At 44.8% G+C, this 19022-nt stretch overlaps 1 long non-coding RNA gene across 1 annotated transcript in view; it reads right to left on the reverse strand.

Annotated features, from left to right (window-relative positions):
• Positions 1-1943: 1943 nt before the first annotated feature.
• The window catches only part of LOC134911545 (uncharacterized), a 157803-nt gene continuing 140724 nt past the window's right edge, over positions 1944-19022 (reverse strand). The window contains exons 3-4 of the long non-coding RNA XR_010176658.1: positions 4679-4761; positions 1944-2403 (exon numbers count right to left, since the gene is read on the reverse strand). This is a non-coding gene — a long non-coding RNA (uncharacterized LOC134911545). The remainder of the gene's footprint in view (positions 2404-4678; positions 4762-19022) is intronic.

Consider the following 19022-nt stretch of genomic DNA (forward strand, 5'->3'; position numbering starts at 1 on the left):
AAGCTGTCAGGCTGGAGCTTGCTACATGTTATCATATGTCAGCCTCACACAAACCTAAGGGGACTGTTGTGCCACGGCAACATATCAGTTATGCATGATATCTGCACAATATATAAACATGTATCATTGTTCAAGGTTTGACTGCTATATTACCACCATATATAATTTGTGGTTGTATTGCAAACACACTATGTTGTTTCACATTTATCACCTATACCTGTGTATTTCTGTAACCGTATACCTTAATTCAAACCCATGACAGTAGTGTGACTACATAATTTGAAATAATTTGTATGTTAATGTAACTTTAAATGGACGTTGACACGTGTACTTGGATAATGGATGGACGAGGATAATCTGTGTACTGCTTTAGGTACAGTAGCACAAAGATAATCAGTTGGAGATATCAGAGAGATAGATAGTCATGCCGGAGAATAGAGAAGGGGTGTCATCAGGAAAGAAGAGGCAGATTTTCTTACACTGTAGATTGTTGCCTGCATAGAGCTGTAAATGTAGGCTACATAGCACATGAGTTCAGCAAGTGTAGAGTGTGTACTGTGGGAAAAGCAGATGGCCAATAACAAAGACAGGGCCAAAACTAGGATTTTCTCCATTATACCCCCAGTTCACATGATATGCCCCAAAAAACCCACAATTCATTTGATATACTCCACTGTGCCCTCAATTCACATTATATGTCACAACGCACCTCCAATTCATATTAATAGCCCCTTTGTGTCCCCACTTTACATTATATGCCCCACTACATCCTCAAAACCACATAATACACCCCACTATACTCCCAAATAACATCATATACCCCATTGTGCCCCCAGCTAAAAAGAATACATCAGCTACTTTCTTACTTACATGCCTTTCACTCCATTTCTCTTCTTGCTGGGGCCCCTCAGTACCATAGGCATGTCGCCGGGCCTGTGTATGACTGGGAGAGGAGGGGGGCTGGCGGTGGAAGGAGGACAGTTTGTGTCCCCTCAAATATAGCGCCCGGGGCGTGTGCCCCCCTAGACCCCCTAGTTACAGCCCTGAAAAAGTCTTGTAGTATGTGAACAGATACTGGAACTGGATGTAAGAATGCAACAGTGGTAGAGACACCAAAAAAGCAATTGGATAGGTGGGAAGTGCACTAAATTTGATTGGTAGGAGTTTAGAACTACATTTTGATTCTACAGAAACAAGGCTAGTACCCATGTTTATCCTTGCTCCTGTTCTACCAAATATCTGATACTCTAATAGAGTAACAATGTATATTCCGAGTGCACAGTCTGGAACCTGACACTTGAGAAGGATTTTGGGCCATCAGGCAGTGGGTCCAACTAGGGATTTCCCATGTATGCCTACTCCTGTGGGCCAGTGCGACCCTGTTTTTAATCCTTTATTACCAAGAAGCATAGAGTGTACTGAGTGGGAGCATTTAAGTGTACCCTTAGGTTCTTACTAACCTGAATAATAATGAACTGTGGGATTAGTAATAAGTAGAGATGTGCTGGTTTGGATTTATCTGGATCTCAAAACGGCATCATATTGGCTCTCGGGTGTCACGTGTTTTGGATAGACAATAAGAAAAATCCACGTAAATCTGAATTTATGTAAATTTTGGCATTAAGAACAGAGTAAATCCGAACACATACATCTCTAGTAATAAGTGGATGTGAAAATACAATTTTGCAGCTTATTTAGTTAATCTGTACTTGAGTGATTGAGAGATCGAGCACTGAAATATTAAAGCAACCTCAGAGTAGCATCCTTAATGAGGCACTCAGCGAGTGCTTATATTTAAGACATTGATGTTTCACGATGCATAAACCTGATACACATCTAAATACATAACCTTACACTTTCTAGGAAGATTGGGGAAAATTAAAAAGTAAAAAGCTGCAATGCATTCAAATCTTTTGGGCCCAAGAAAATGAAATCATAAGTTATGCACAAGTTTATTGCATACCAACTGTTTGCTACAGTGGGAAATCCTGGGATCAGTATTATTAGTTTGTCTTATAAGCAGACAAAGGGTTCTTGATAAGATATACTGTAGCATGGTCTACTCTACATAACATACAACACTGTGTCTGCAGACTGATGGGTTGCATTGAAAAAGTTTGACATTACTCTCAAATAATACATTTGTAGAATGTTAAAAAATAATTGTAGTTGGTGCCATTATATATACAGTTTTCAATAATATATTTCAAACAGAAAATAGTCAAAGAAAAGGTCACAAAGTAATTAGTTTGGGATCATTCACCATCTTCTTATGAGTTGTATAATTTGCTTGCCTAGAAATAGCATTGGAATTTGTAGACTGCAACTGTATTATAAATCTGAGTAACAGGACAGTAACAATGAATGATGCCTTTGTTCTAATGATGCTCTTTGAAGAGAAAACTGAAAAAGATTAAAGGTGAGTTATTAACAAATATTATAGAAAAGTGAGATCACTCATTTACTAAGAGCATGATTAAGACCCTGATAAAAATAAAATGTTCAGAAAAAAGCCCCATTACTGTAGTTTCTTAGAAATGTTGAGCACATATTAGATTTTTCAGCTATTTGTATTTTGAATTAATGATTGGAAAACAGTATAAGGTACAAAAATTAAATGTCAAAGATTTTTAACTGAGACAGAATGAGCCAAAGAGCACTCCAGTCCAACCACACTGCTAAACTACTTAATACCAAAACCACTAAAGATGCTTCTGAGAGTCTCTACTGAATATCTGCAGAGATTAGGTTATACAGATGTAGACATGCGGCTACATCTCGCCGCATTGGCGCCTTGTCAGGCACAACTGTGTGCACGTCTGGGGCACGCATGCATCTTAGATGAGCACATGCTCTATTCACATGAATGGGAGCAGCAAATGCCACAGCTCAGCACGAGTAGCAGCAGGCACACCTAGCCGTGCAGAGAGTGCTCGTTAGGCACAGATGTAGTCACAATAAGCGTTTCTACATCTGTATAAAAAGCTACATGGCACATTAAGATACTACTACTACTACTACTACTACTACTACTACAGGTTGAGTATCCCATATCCAAAATGCTTGGGACCAGAAGTATTTAGGATATCGGATTTTTCCGTATTTTGGAATAATCGCATACCATAATAAGATATCAGGGCAATAGGACCCAAGTCTAAGCACAGAATGGATTTATGTTTCATATACACCTTATACGCACACAGCCTGAAGGTCATTTAATACAATATTTTTAATAACTTTGTGTATTAATCAAAGTTTGTGTACATTGAGCCATCAGAAAACAAAGGCTTCCCTATCTCAGTCTCACTCAAAAAATTCTGTATTTCAGAATATTCCGTATTTCGAAATATTTTGATGTGGGATATACAACCTGTACTACTACTACTACTACTACTACTACTACTACTACTACTACTACTACTACTACTACTACTACTACTAATACTACTACTACTACTACTAATAATAATAATAATAATAACAAGAATAAGTGCTCAAATTTCTGTTTTTCTTACAGCCATAGGGACACAGGAAAACTAGGAACAGGAGAAAGGGCACTTTCAAATTTACCTGTAAAATCTCAAGCTCCTGACCCTCTATTTATTAGCTGTTTGCATATTGCATAAAATATATTTTAGAGTTAGCTTTAGCCTACTTTCTTAACTTTTACTGTTTTGATTGGCATACTTCAGCCACAGCTGGATGTGCCTGGGACAGTCTGCGAAGGAGCCCCTATCATGTGTGATGCAGTAAACACTAGAGTTTAAGCATAATGAGAACTCTTGCCTAAGGCTACTACCTTCCAATTCCAAACACTGCTACTTAAAGCATTGCATAGATTGAAAAATTGAGGCCAATCTAAAGATATATACTGTAACAGGGGCCTCCATTAAACATAACTAATTTTAAGTTTGCACCTATAAGGCTTTGGAGAGGTAATCAAAGCAATTGGTGAAGGGCAGTACGGATGGTGTAATGGTTAGCATTACTGCCTCACAGCACTGAGGTCATGGGTTCAATTCCCCCCATGGCCTTAACTGTGCGGAGTTTGTATATTCTCCCTGTACTTGCTTGGGTTTCTTCGGTTTCCTCCCACAATCCAAAAATATACTGGTAGGTTAATTGTCTCCCAACAAAAATTAACCCTAGTGTGAATGTGTGTGCGTGTACATGTGATAGGGAATATAGATTGTAAGCTCCACTGGGGCAGGGACTGATGTGAATGGGCAATTATTCTCTATACAGCGCTGCGGAATATGTGTGCGCTATATAAATAACTGTTAATAAATAAATAATTAGGGTGTGTGTGTCTGTCTGTCTTAAGGGGGGTACACACGGAGCGATAATCTAAGCAATCTGACTAGATTGCTTAGATTTTCAGCAAGATCGCTCCGTGTGTAGCCCTAACAGCGATAGCGATGCACAGCCTTGCATTGCTATCGCTGGTGCTAGATTGGCCTGCATGCAGAAAATGCACAGCAGCGATCAGGTCTGAATTACCCCCTTAGTCATAAGATTCAAGTTATTGCAAGGAAGAGCCATTAAGAATCAGTATGCCAATGCCATAGCTTAACTAAATTAGCATGGAGGCACCAAGAATGTACTAAGCGTCAGTAAGTAAGCAGAATCATGCAGACCACATCTCACTTTACGCATTCTTTCATCTCTTTATACCAACCTCTTTTTTCCTTTCTTGCTCCTGTCTCTGTTTGTCTCTCTTCTTTTCTCACTCTCCCCCCTCTTTTCTTTCTCCCTCTGTAACTATTTGTCCACAAGATAAAGGCAGAGGAAAGACAGAGTGTTACAGGTGGGTTAAGTTCGCAGAGACCCAGATGGGTGGATTCCCAGAAAAGTACTTCAACAAACAACTTAATATATAAAAACAGTGTATGAATTTATTGTATACTTAGCTAAGGTTATTGATCAATTCAGCAGATGTTCAATACAGCAATCACATCAGCATACTCAGGAACCTCGCCCTCTGCGTTTAGAGGCTGAGTTATATTTAGAGCAGCCTGGCACTTCTGCAGTCAGTGGGTCATCCAGGCTGTCCAGTCTGTTAAGGCTACTGACCCACCCGAAGGTCACATACTTATAGAGCGACTGACCAGCCTCAGATGTGGCAATACCATAAAAGGGCATAATCCTACAGCTCACATACTGATTGGGTTACTGACCAACAGGATATATGATGCACAAAGGAATATACAATGCTGTATGCAAAGTCCTGTTATTCACACTCATATAATGAACAGAATGACGTTAAAAACACATATTGTGTATAGTCAGTATACAATCTGACATGTAATCTCTTCAGTATATTTATTCATTCTGTTCTTTGTATTAGGTGCCAAAACTGCCTGAAAGCATCAGTTTAATATAATAGTAAAACTTATATTTTTGTATCACTCCTGACACAGAGTTATACCCCCTTTCCACTGCCACTATAACCCGGGTTGTGGCTCAGTTCAAAAGGGTTATTCTGGGTCCAGTGACCCGTGAATCCAACCCGGCAAGCTTGCAGAGTTGGTCCCAGGAACATCCTGGCTTCTGTTTACAGCAAGGGGAGATCCATGGGAACACTGCTTTCTGGTTCCTGCAGCACTGACACTGAACTGGGGGCAGGGTCAATAATGTCAGGAGGTGGAGGCGGAATCTCTACTGTCGCTAATGCTGCTGCTGAGACTCCTGGCGCTACTGCACCCATGTGCAGTGCAAACAGCTGTGACCTGGGAATAATCCCCTTATCTGCTACTGCTACAATGAGTTACTACATTGTTTATAGTTTGTGTTATTCTTGTTTCTATAATGTTATCCATTCTAATAATTGACAAAACCCTGTTGATATGTAGAGCTTGATTTGTATATGATTATAATAATATTAGTGTTATCCCTAATTTCTCTGACGTCCTAGTGGATGCTGGGAACTTCGTAAGGACCATGGGGAATAGCGGGCTCCGAAGGAGGCTGGGCACTCTAGAAAGATTTATGACTACCTGGTGTGCACTGGCTCCTCCCACTATGACCCTCCTCCAAGCCTCTGTTAGATTTTGTGCCCGGCCGAGGTTGGATGCACACTAGGGGCGCTCCTGAGCCCTTAGAAAGAAAGTATAGATTTAGGTTTTTTATTTTCAGTGAGACCTGCTGGCAACAGGCTCACTGCAGCGAGGGACTAAGGGGAGAAGAAACAAACTCGCCTGCTTGCAGCCGGATTGGGCTTCTTAGGCTACTAGACACCATTAGCTCCAGAGGGATCGACCGCAGGCCCAGTCCTTGGTGTTCGGTCCCGGAGCCGCGCCGCCGTCCCCCTTACAGAGCCAGAAGCAAGAAGAGGTCCGGAAAATCGGTGGCAGAAGACATCAGTCTTCTCCAAGGTAGCGCACAGCACTGCAGATGTGCGCCATTGCTCCTCACACACACTTCACACTCCGGTCACTTAGGGTGCAGGGCGCTGGGGGGGGGGCGCCCTGAGAAGCAATTATAACACCTCGGCTGGCAAAAATACCACAATATATAGCCCTAGAGGCTATATATGTGGAAAATACCCCTGCCAGAATCCAGAAAAAAGCGGGAGAATAGGCTGCGGAAAAGGGGCGGAGCTATCTCCTGCAGCACACTGGCGCCATTTCTCCTTCACAGATCCACTGGAAGTAAACGCTCCCTGGCTCTCCCCTGCAGTCTACACTACAGAAAAGGGTAAAAAAAGAGAGGGGGGGGCACTAAATTTAGGCGCTGTATATAATTATATAGAAAAAGCAGCTATAGGGGACATAACTCAGTTACTCCCTGCATTATATAGCGCTCTGGTGTGTGCTGGCATACTCTCACTCTGTCCCCCCAAAGGGCTTTTGTGGGTCCTGTCCTCTGTGGAGCATTCCTTGTGTGTGTGCGGTGTGTCGGTACGGCTGTTTCGACATGTTTGATGAGGATAATGATGTGGAGACGGAGCAGATGCCTTTAGAAGGGATGTCACCCCCTGCGGGGCAGACACCTGAATGGTTGAACTTATGGAAAGAAATGAGTGCACGTATAGACTCCTTACATAAGAAATTTGACGACATGCCTAATGTGGGACAGCCGACTTCTCAGCTCGTGCCTGTCCAGGCGTCGCACAGGTCATCAGGGGCTCTAAAACGCCCGCTACCTCAGACCGCAGACCCAGATGTCGACACTGATACTGACACCAGTGTCGACGACGATGAGTCTAATCTGATGCCCACTAAGGCCATTCACTGCATGATTGAGGCAATGAAAGAGGTGTTACACATTTCTGATATAAATACAGGTACCACTAAAAACTTAAAAAGGGTATTATGTTTGGGGAGAAAAAACTACCCATAGTTTTTCCCCCATCAGATGAATTAAATGAAGTGTGTGAAGAAGCGTGGGCTTTCCCTGAAAAAAAAATTGGTAATTCCTAAGAAGGTACTAATGGCGTTCCCTTTCCCGCCAGAGGATAGGTCACGTTGGGAAACACCTCCTAGGGTGGATAAAGCACTCACACGTTTATCAAAAAAGGTGCCACTACCGTCTCCGGATACGGCCGCCCTCAAGGAACCTGCTGATAGAAAGCAGGAGGCGATCATGAAGTCTGTATATACTAGAGATGAGCGGGTTCGGTTTCTTTGAATCCGAACCCGCACGAACTTCACTTTTTTTTCCACGGGTCCGAGCGACTCGGATCTTCCCGCCTTGCTCGGTTAACCCGAGCGCGCCCGAACGTCATCATGACGCTGTCGGATTCTCGCGAGACTCGGATTCTATATAAGGAGCCGCGCGTCGCCGCCATTTTCACTCGTGCATTGAGATTGATAGGGAGAGGACGTGTCTGGCGTCCTCTCCATTAGAATAGAGATAGATAGATTAGATAGAGAGAGATTGTGCAGAGTCGCAGACAGAGTTAGTTTACCACAGTCAGTGACCAGTGCAGTTGCTAGTTAACTTTTATTTAATATAATATATCCGTTCACTTCTCTCTGCTATATCCGTTCTCTGCCTGAAAAAAAAAACGATACACAGCACAGTCAGTCACACAGTGTGACTCAGTCTGTGTGCACTCAGCTCAGCCCAGTGTGCTGCACAGTCATCAATGTATAAATTAAAAGCTTATAATTAATTGTGGGGGAGACTGGGGAGCACTGCAGGTTGTTAGCAGGAGCCAGGAGTACAATTATATTAATTAACAGTGCACACTTTTGCTGCAGGAGTGGTGACCAGTGCCTGACCACCAGTATAGTATTGTTGTATACTACTAATATCTCTTTAAATATCAACCAGTCTATATTAGCAGCAGACACAGTACAGTGCGGTAGTTCACGGCTGTGGCTACCTCTGTGTCGGCACACGGCAGGCAGTCCGTCCGACCAGAATTGTATTATTTATTATTATATACCTACCACCTAACCGTGGTTTTTTTTTCATTCTTTATACCGTCATAGTGTCATCCTAATTGTTACGAGTATACTACTATCTCTTTATCAACCAGTGTACAGTGCGGTAGTTCACGGCTGTGGCTACCTCTGTGTCGGCACACGGCAGGCAGTCCGTCCGACCAGAATTGTATTATTTATTATTATATACCTACCACCTAACCGTGGTTTTTTTTTCATTCTTTATACCGTCATAGTGTCATCCTAATTGTTACGAGTATACTACTATCTCTTTATCAACCAGTGTACAGTGCGGTAGTTCACGGCTGTGGCTACCTCTGTGTCGGCACACGGCAGGCAGTCCGTCCGACCAGAATTGTATTATTTATTATTATATACCTACCACCTAACCGTGGTTTTTTTTTCATTCTTTATACCGTCATAGTGTCATCCTAATTGTTACGAGTATACTACTATCTCTTTATCAACCAGTGTACAGTGCGGTAGTTCACGGCTGTGGCTACCTCTGTGTCGGCACACGGCAGGCAGTCCGTCCGACCAGAATTGTATTATTTATTATTATATACCTACCACCTAACCGTGGTTTTTTTTTCATTCTTTATACCGTCATAGTGTCATCCTAATTGTTACGAGTATACTACTATCTCTTTATCAACCAGTGTACAGTGCGGTAGTTCACGGCTGTGGCTACCTCTGTGTCGGCAGTCGGCAGGCAGTCCGTCCATCCATAATTGTATTATTATTATAATATATACCACCTAACCGTGGTTTTTTTTTCATTCTTTATACCGTCATAGTGTCATACTAGTTGTTACGAGTATACTACTATCTCTTTATCAACCAGTGTACAGTGCGGTAGTTCACGGCTGTGGCTACCTCTGTGTCGGCAGTCGGCAGGCAGTCCGTCCATCCATAATTGTATTATTATTATAATATATACCACCTAACTGTGGTTTTTTTTGCATTCTTTATACCGTCGTCATAGTGTCATACTAGTTGTTACGAGTATACTACTATCTCTTTATCAACCAGTGTACAGTGCGGTAGTTCACGGCTGTGGCTACCTCTGTGTCGGCAGTCGGCAGGCAGTCCGTCCATCCATAATTGTATTATTATTATAATATATACCACCTAACCGTGGTTTTTTTTTCATTCTTTATACCGTCGTCATAGTGTCATACTAGTTGTTACGAGTATACTACTATCTCTTTATCAACCAGTGTACAGTGCGGTAGTTCACGGCTGTGGCTACCTCTGTGTCGGCAGTCGGCAGGCAGTCCGTCCATCCATAATTGTATTATTATTATAATATATACCACCTAACCGTGGTTTTTTTTTCATTCTTTATACCGTCGTCATAGTGTCATACTAGTTGTTACGAGTATACTACTATCTCTTTATCAACCAGTGTACAGTGCGGTAGTTCACGGCTGTGGCTACCTCTGTGTCGGCAGTCGGCAGGCAGTCCGTCCATCCATAATTGTATTATTATTATAATATATACCACCTAACCGTGGTTTTTTTTTCATTCTTTATACCGTCGTCATAGTGTCATACTAGTTGTTACGAGTATACTACTATCTCTTTATCAACCAGTGTACAGTGCGGTAGTTCACGGCTGTGGCTACCTCTGTGTCGGCAGTCGGCAGGCAGTCCGTCCATCCATAATTGTATTATTATTATAATATATACCACCTAACCGTGGTTTTTTTTTCATTCTTTATACCGTCGTCATAGTGTCATACTAGTTGTTACGAGTATACTACTATCTCTTTATCAACCAGTGTACAGTGCGGTAGTTCACGGCTGTGGCTACCTCTGTGTCGGCAGTCGGCAGGCAGTCCGTCCATCCATAATTGTATTATTATTATAATATATACCACCTAACCGTGGTTTTTTTATACCACCTAACCGTGGCAGTCCGTCCATAATTGTATACTAGTATCCAATCCATCCATCTCCATTGTTTACCTGAGGTGCCTTTTAGTTCTGCCTATAAAATATGGAGAACAAAAAAGTTGAGGTTCCAAAATTAGGGAAAGATCAAGATCCACTTCCACCTCGTGCTGAAGCTGCTGCCACTAGTCATGGCCGAGACGATGAAATGCCAGCAACGTCGTCTGCCAAGGCCGATGCCCAATGTCATAGTACAGAGCATGTCAAATCCAAAACACCAAATATCAGAAAAAAAAGGACTCCAAAACCTAAAATAAAATTGTCGGAGGAGAAGCGTAAACTTGCCAATATGCCATTTACCACACGGAGTGGCAAGGAACGGCTGAGGCCCTGGCCTATGTTCATGGCTAGTGGTTCAGCTTCACATGAGGATGGAAGCACTCAGCCTCTCGCTAGAAAACTGAAAAGACTCAAGCTGGCAAAAGCACCGCAAAGAACTGTGCGTTCTTTGAAATCCCAAATCCACAAGGAGAGTCCAATTGTGTCGTTTGCGATGCCTGACCTTCCCAACACTGGACGTGAAGAGCATGCGCCTTCCACTATTTGCATGCCCCCTGCAAGTGCTGGAAGGAGCACCCGCAGTCCAGTTCCTGATAGTCAGATTGAAGATGTCAGTGTTGAAGTACACCAGGATGAGGAGGATATGGGTGTTGCTGGCGCTGGGGAGGAAATTGACCAGGAGGATTCTGATGGTGAGGTGGTTTGTTTAAGTCAGGCACCCGGGGAGACACCTGTTGTCCGTGGGAGGAATATGGCCGTTGACATGCCAGGTGAAAATACCAAAAAAATCAGCTCTTCGGTGTGGAGGTATTTCACCAGAAATGCGGACAACAGGTGTCAAGCCGTGTGTTCCCTTTGTCAAGCTGTAATAAGTAGGGGTAAGGACGTTAACCACCTCGGAACATCCTCCCTTATACGTCACCTGCAGCGCATTCATAATAAGTCAGTGACAAGTTCAAAAACTTTGGGTGACAGCGGAAGCAGTCCACTGACCAGTAAATCCCTTCCTCTTGTAACCAAGCTCACGCAAACCACCCCACCAACTCCCTCAGTGTCAATTTCCTCCTTCCCCAGGAATGCCAATAGTCCTGCAGGCCATGTCACTGGCAAGTCTGACGAGTCCTCTCCTGCCTGGGATTCCTCCGATGCATCCTTGCGTGTAACGCCTACTGCTGCTGGCGCTGCTGTTGTTGCCGCTGGGAGTCGATGGTCATCCCAGAGGGGAAGTCGTAAGCCCACTTGTACTACTTCCAGTAAGCAATTGACTGTTCAACAGTCCTTTGCGAGGAAGATGAAATATCACAGCAGTCATCCTACTGCAAAGCGGATAACTGAGTCCTTGACAACTATGTTGGTGTTAGACGTGCGTCCGGTATCCGCCGTTAGTTCACAGGGAACTAGACAATTTATTGAGGCAGTGTGCCCCCGTTACCAAATACCATCTAGGTTCCACTTCTCTAGGCAGGCGATACCGAGAATGTACACGGACGTCAGAAAAAGACTCACCAGTGTCCTAAAAAATGCAGTTGTACCCAATGTCCACTTAACCACGGACATGTGGACAAGTGGAGCAGGGCAGGGTCAGGACTATATGACTGTGACAGCCCACTGGGTAGATGTATGGACTCCCGCCGCAAGAACAGCAGCGGCGGCACCAGTAGCAGCATCTCGCAAACGCCAACTCTTTCCTAGGCAGGCTACGCTTTGTATCACCGCTTTCCAGAATACGCACACAGCTGAAAACCTCTTACGGCAACTGAGGAAGATCATCGCGGAATGGCTTACCCCAATTGGACTCTCCTGTGGATTTGTGGCATCGGACAACGCCAGCAATATTGTGTGTGCATTAAATATGGGCAAATTCCAGCACGTCCCATGTTTTGCACATACCTTGAATTTGGTGGTGCAGAATTTTTAAAAAAACGACAGGGGCGTGCAAGAGATGCTGTCGGTGGCCAGAAAAATTGCGGGACACTTTCGGCGTACAGGCACCACGTACAGAAGACTGGAGCACCACCAAAAACTACTGAACCTGCCCTGCCATCATCTGAAGCAAGAAGTGGTAACGAGGTGGAATTCAACCCTCTATATGCTTCAGAGGTTGGAGGAGCAGCAAAAGGCCATTCAAGCCTATACAATTGAGCACGATATAGGAGATGGAATGCACCTGTCTCAAGTGCAGTGGAGAATGATTTCAACGTTGTGCAAGGTTCTGATGCCCTTTGAACTTGCCACACGTGAAGTCAGTTCAGACACTGCCAGCCTGAGTCAGGTCATTCCCCTCATCAGGCTTTTGCAGAAGAAGCTGGAGGCATTGAAGAAGGAGCTAACACGGAGCGATTCCGCTAGGCATGTGGGACTTGTGGATGCAGCCCTTAATTCGCTTAACAAGGATTCACGGGTGGTCAATCTGTTGAAATCAGAGCACTACATTTTGGCCACCGTGCTCGATCCTAGATTTAAAGCCTACCTTGGATCTCTCTTTCCGGCAGACACAGGTCTGCTGGGGTTGAAAGACCTGCTGGTGACAAAATTGTCAAGTCAAGCGGAACGCGACCTGTCAACATCTCCTCCTTCACATTCTCCCGCAACTGGGGGTGCGAGGAAAAGGCTCAGAATTCCGAGCCCACCCGCTGGCGGTGATGCAGGGCAGTCTGGAGCGACTGCTGATGCTGACATCTGGTCCGGACTGAAGGACCTGACAACGATTACGGACATGTCGTCTACTGTCACTGCATATGATTCTCTCAACATTGATAGAATGGTGGAGGATTATATGAGTGACCGCATCCAAGTAGGCACGTCACACAGTCCGTACTTATACTGGCAGGAAAAAGAGGCAATTTGGAGGCCCTTGCACAAACTGGCTTTATTCTACCTAAGTTGCCCTCCCACAAGTGTGTACTCCGAAAGAGTGTTTAGTGCCGCCGCTCACCTTGTCAGCAATCGGCGTACGAGGTTACATCCAGAAAATGTGGAGAAGATGATGTTCATTAAAATGAATTATAATCAATTCCTCCGCGGAGACATTGACCAGCAGCAATTGCCTCCACAAAGTACACAGGGAGCTGAGATGGTGGATTCCAGTGGGGACGAATTGATAATCTGTGAGGAGGGGGATGTACACGGTGATATATCGGAGGGTGAAGATGAGGTGGACATCTTGCCTCTGTAGAGCCAGTTTGTGCAAGGAGAGATTAATTGCTTCTTTTTTGGGGGGGGTCCAAACCAACCCGTCATATCAGTCACAGTCGTGTGGCAGACCCTGTCACTGAAATGATGGGTTGGTTAAAGTGTGCATGTCCTGTTTTGTTTATACAACATAAGGGTGGGTGGGAGGGCCCAAGGATAATTCCATCTTGCACCTCTTTTTTCTTTTCTTTTTCTTTGCATCATGTGCTGATTGGGGAGGGTTTTTTGGAAGGGACATCCTGCGTGACACTGCAGTGCCACTCCTAGATGGGCCCGGTGTTTGTGTCGGCCACTAGGGTCGCTAATCTTACTCACACAGCTACCTCATTGCGCCTCTTTTTTTCTTTGCGTCATGTGCTGTTTGGGGAGGGTTTTTTGGAAGGGACATCCTGCGTGACACTGCAGTGCCACTCCTAGATGTGCCCGGTGTTTGTGTCGGCCACTAGGGTCGCTAATCTTACTCACACAGTCAGCTACCTCATTGCGCCTCTTTTTTTCTTTGCGTCATGTGCTGTTTGGGGAGGGTTTTTTGGAAGGGCCATCCTACGTGACACTGCAGTGCCACTCCTAGATGGGCCCGGTGTTTGTGTCGGCCACTAGGGTCGCTTATCTTACTCACACAGCGACCTCGGTGCAAATTTTAGGACTAAAAATAATATTGTGAGGTGTGATGTGTTCAGAATAGGCTGAAAATGAGTGTAAATTATGTTTTTTGAGGTTAATAATACTTTGGGATCAAAATTACCCCCAAATTCTATGATTTAAGCTGTTTTTTAGGGTTTTTTAAAAAAAACACCCGAATCCAAAACACACCCGAATCCGACAAAAAAAATTCGGTGAGGTTTTGCCAAAACGCGGTCGAACCCAAAACACGGCCGCGGAACCGAACCCAAAACCAAAACACAAAACCCGAAAAATTTCCGGCGCTCATCTCTAGTATATACACACTCAGGCATTATACTTAGGCCAGCTATTGCGTCAGCTTGGATGTGCAGTGCTGCCGCTGCGTGGTCAGATAAACTGTCAGAAAATATTGACACATTAGACAGAGACACGATCCTGTTAACCTTAGACCATATAAAAGACTCAGTCTTATATATGAGAGATGCACAGAGGGAAATCTGTCGACTGGCATCTAAAGTTAGTGCATTGTCCATTTCTGCTAGGAGAGGTTTATGGACTCGCCAGTGGACAGGAGATGCAGATTCTAAAAGGCACATGGAAGTGTTGCCATATAAAGGTGAGGAATTATTTGGGGATGGTCTCTCGGACCTAGTTTCCACAGCAACGTCTGGGAAGTCAGCATTTTTACCCCATGTCCCCTCACAGCCTAAGAAGGCGCCGTTTTATCAGGTTCAGTCCTTTCGGACCCAGAAAAACAGGCGTGGAAAAGGCGGATCCTTTCTATCCAGAGGCAGAGGTAGGGGAAAAAGGCTGCAACAAACAGCAGGTTCCCAGGAGCAAAAGTCCTCCCCCGCTTCTTCTGCCAAGTCCGCCGCATGACGGTGGGGCTCCACAGGCGGAGCCTGGTACGGTGGGGGGCCGCCTCAAGAATTTCAGCGATCAGTGGGCTCGCTCACAGGTGGATCCCTGGATCCTTCAAATAGTATCTCAGGGGTACAAACTGGAATTCGAGGCGTCTCCACCCCACCGGTTCCTAAAATCTGCCTTACCGATTGCTCCCTCAGACAGGGAGGCGGTGCTAGCGGCAATTCACAAGCTGTATTCCCAGCAGGTGATAATCAAGGTACCCCTACTTCAACAAGGCCGGAGTTACTATTCCACACTATTTGTGGTACCGAAACCGGACGGTTCGGTGAGACCCATTTTAAATTTGAAATCCTTGAACACATACATAAAAAAATTCAAGTTCAAGATGGAATCGCTCAGGGCGGTTATTGCGAGCCTGGAAGAGGGGGATTACATGGTATCCCTGGACATCAAGGATGCTTACTTGCATGTCCCCATTTACCATCCTCACCAGGAGTACCTCAGATTTGTGGTACAGGATTGCCATTACCAATTCCAGACGCTGCCGTTTGGACTGTCCACGGCACCGATGGTATTTACCAAGGTGATGGCGGAATTGATGATACTCCTTCGAAAAAAGGGAGTTTTAATTATCCCGTACTTGGACGATCTCCTGATAAAAGCGAGGTCCAAGGAACATCTTCTAGAGGGCCGCAGGTTCAGCATACAGGACTGGGTCCTGGTGACCACGGATGCCAGCCTTCGAGGCTGGGTGGCAGTCACACAGGGAAGAAACTTCCAAGGACTATGGACAAGTCAGGAGACTTCCCTACACATAAATATTCTTGAACTAAGGGCCATCTACAATGCCCTAAGTCAAGCAAAATCCCTGCTCCTACACCAGCCGGTGCTGATCCAGTCAGACAACATCACGGCAGTCGCCCATGTAAATCGACAGGGCGGCACAAGAAGCAGGATGGCGATGGCGGAAGCCACAAGAATTCTCCGATGGGCGGAGACTCATGTACTAGCACTGTCAGCAGTGTTCATTCCGGGAGTGGACAACTGGGAAGCAGACTTCCTCAGCAGACACGACCTCCACCCGGGAGAGTGGGGACTTCATCCAGAAGTCTTCCAGATGCTGGTAAACCGTTGGGAAAAACCACAGGTGGACATGATGGCGTCCCGCCTCAACAAAAAGTTAAAAAGATATTGCGCCAGGTCAAGGGACCCTCAGGCGATAGCTGTAGACGCTCTAGTGACACCGTGGGTGTACCAGTCGGTTTATGTGTTCCCTCCTCTGCCTCTCATACCAAAGGTATTGAGAATAATAAGAAAGCGAGGAGTAAACACCATTCTCGTGGTTCCGGATTGGCCAAGACGAGCGTGGTACCCGGAACTTCAAGAGATGCTCTCAGAGGACCCGTGGCCTCTACCGCTCAGACAGGACCTGCTACAGCAGGGGCCCTGTCTGTTCCAAGACTTACCGCGGCTGCGTTTGACGGCATGGCGGTTGAACACCGGATCCTAAAGGAAAAGGGTATTCCGGAAGAAGTCATTCCTACGCTTATTAAGGCCAGGAAAGATGTTACGGCAAAGCATTATCACCGCATATGGCGGAAATATGTTGCATGGTGCGAGGCCAAAAAGGCCCCAACAAAGGAATTTCAACTATGTCGATTTCTGCATTTCCTGCAAGCAGGAGTGAATATGGGCCTAAAACTAGGCTCCATTAAAGTACAGATCTCGGCTCTGTCGATTTTCTTTCAAAAAGAACTAGCTTCAGTACCTGAAGTTCAGACATTTGTGAAAGGAGTGCTGCATATTCAGCCCCCATTTGTGCCTCCTGTGGCACCTTGGGATCTCAACGTGATGTTGAGTTTCTTAAAATCACATTGGTTTGACCCACTAAAAACCGTGGATCTGAAATATCTCACGTGGAAAGTGGTCATGTTATTGGCCTTGGCTTCAGCCAGGCGAGTGTCAGAATTGGCGGCTTTATCATGTAAAAGCCCTTATCTGATTTTCCATATGGATAGGGCAGAATTGAGGACTCGTCCCCAGTTTCTCCCTAAGGTGGTGTCAGCGTTTCACCTGAACCAGCCTATTGTGGTGCCTGCGGCTACTAAGGATTTGGAGGACTCCAAGTTGCTAGACGTTGTCAGGGCCCTGAAAATATATGTTTCCAGGACGGCTGGAGTCAGAAAATCTGACTCGTTTATCCTGTATGCACCCAACAAGCTGGGTGCGCCTGCTTCTAAGCAGTCTATTGCTCGCTGGATTTGTAGTACAATTCAGCTTGCACATTCTGTGGCAGTCTTGCCACAGCCAAAATCTGTGAATGCCCATTCCACAAGGAAGGTGGGCTCATCTTGGGCGGCTGCCCGAGGGGTCTCGGCTTTACAACTTTGCCGAGCAGCTACTTGGTCAGGGGCAAACACGTTTGCAAAATTCTACAAATTTGATACCCTGGCTGAGGAGGACCTGGAGTTCTCTCATTCGGTGCTGCAGAGTCATCCGCACTCTCCTGCCCGTTTGGGAGCTTTGGTATAATCCCCATGGTCCTTACGGAGTTCCCAGCATCCACTAGGACGTCAGAGAAAATAAGAATTTACTCACCGGTAATTCTATTTCTCGTAGTCCGTAGTGGATGCTGGGCGCCCATCCCAAGTGCGGATTGTCTGCAATACTTGTAAATAGTTATTGTTAACTAAGGGTTATTGTTGAGCCATCTGTTGAGAGGCTCAGTTGTTTTCATACTGTCAAACTGGATATAGTATCACGAGTTGTACGGTGTGATTGGTGTGGCTGGTAAGAGTCTTACCCGGGATTCTAAATCCTTCCTTATTATGTCAGCTCGTCCGGGCACAGTGTCCTAACTGAGGCTTGGAGGAGGGTCATAGTGGGAGGAGCCAGTGCACACCAGGTAGTCATAAATCTTTCTAGAGTGCCCAGCCTCCTTCGGAGCCCGCTATTCCCCATGGTCCTTACGGAGTTCCCAGCATCCACTACGGACTACGAGAAATAGAATTACCGGTGAGTAAATTCTTATTTTAAGTGAGGTCCTAAAATATTCAGTGGTGTGTAAAAGCAATATTTTACCACGTTTATATAATGTATCATCCTTTCTCTCTTATAATGTAATTGGTACTATGTATGTGTTAGCACTTTCTAATTTTAATAATATTTAATACTAAAGTGATACATTTGTTCAGCTAAGGGTGTGATAAGAATAGGTATGTTATATGAAAAATACAGTAGTGGCAAGTTGAAGATGATAAGGATGCAATGTGTCACAAATGACATGTGATCATATGATGGCAAAGGGTGCTAGTGATGAGTATCATGAAGTATTGTCTCCAAAGAGATTACTGTTAGGGAACACCTCTGAAAAAAACTTTCAAAACTGCTGTTTTTGGAGATTTATTTCAAAATGTAAAGATCCACATATATGTGGTATACTCTGTCAGGACAAGGTTTCACTATAAGAGGGATACAGTACATAAATATATTGTATTAATGTGAATGTTAATGTAAAAATTAAATTGTATGTTTCATATAAACTGAGATGCAGCCAAAATCCCAGCAGTCTGGATCCCAAGTCAGTATCCTGACAGCTCCCAGAGTTATTAGTGTGGTTGGAGTTAGGATTAGGCACTACAGAGTGGGGGAGATTAAGGTTAGGCTGTGGGTGTAGATGGTTAGGGTTAGTGGTGGGAGAGAGTGGTTAGGGTTAAACTGCGGGATGGGGAGGTTAGGATTTAGGATTCAGGAGGAGTGAGTTAGGATTAGGGTTAAGAGTAGGGTAAAAATACCACGATCTGTCGAGATACTGGCCAGCATTAGGAACAACTTTGAGGTGTTCATCAGCCAGGAAGGGCTGGATCTACGGTACCTGTCAAAGTCTGCTCATCCCTGTGTGATAGCAAGGAGGAACTCCAGTTATGCAGTCACATGAGTGGTGAGTCCAATAAACAAATAAATAATAAAAAGAGCGCTAAGCACCTGCTATGT

Source organism: Pseudophryne corroboree, chromosome 4, assembly GCF_028390025.1.
Source record: "Pseudophryne corroboree isolate aPseCor3 chromosome 4, aPseCor3.hap2, whole genome shotgun sequence".
NCBI lineage: Eukaryota > Metazoa > Chordata > Amphibia > Anura > Myobatrachidae > Pseudophryne > Pseudophryne corroboree.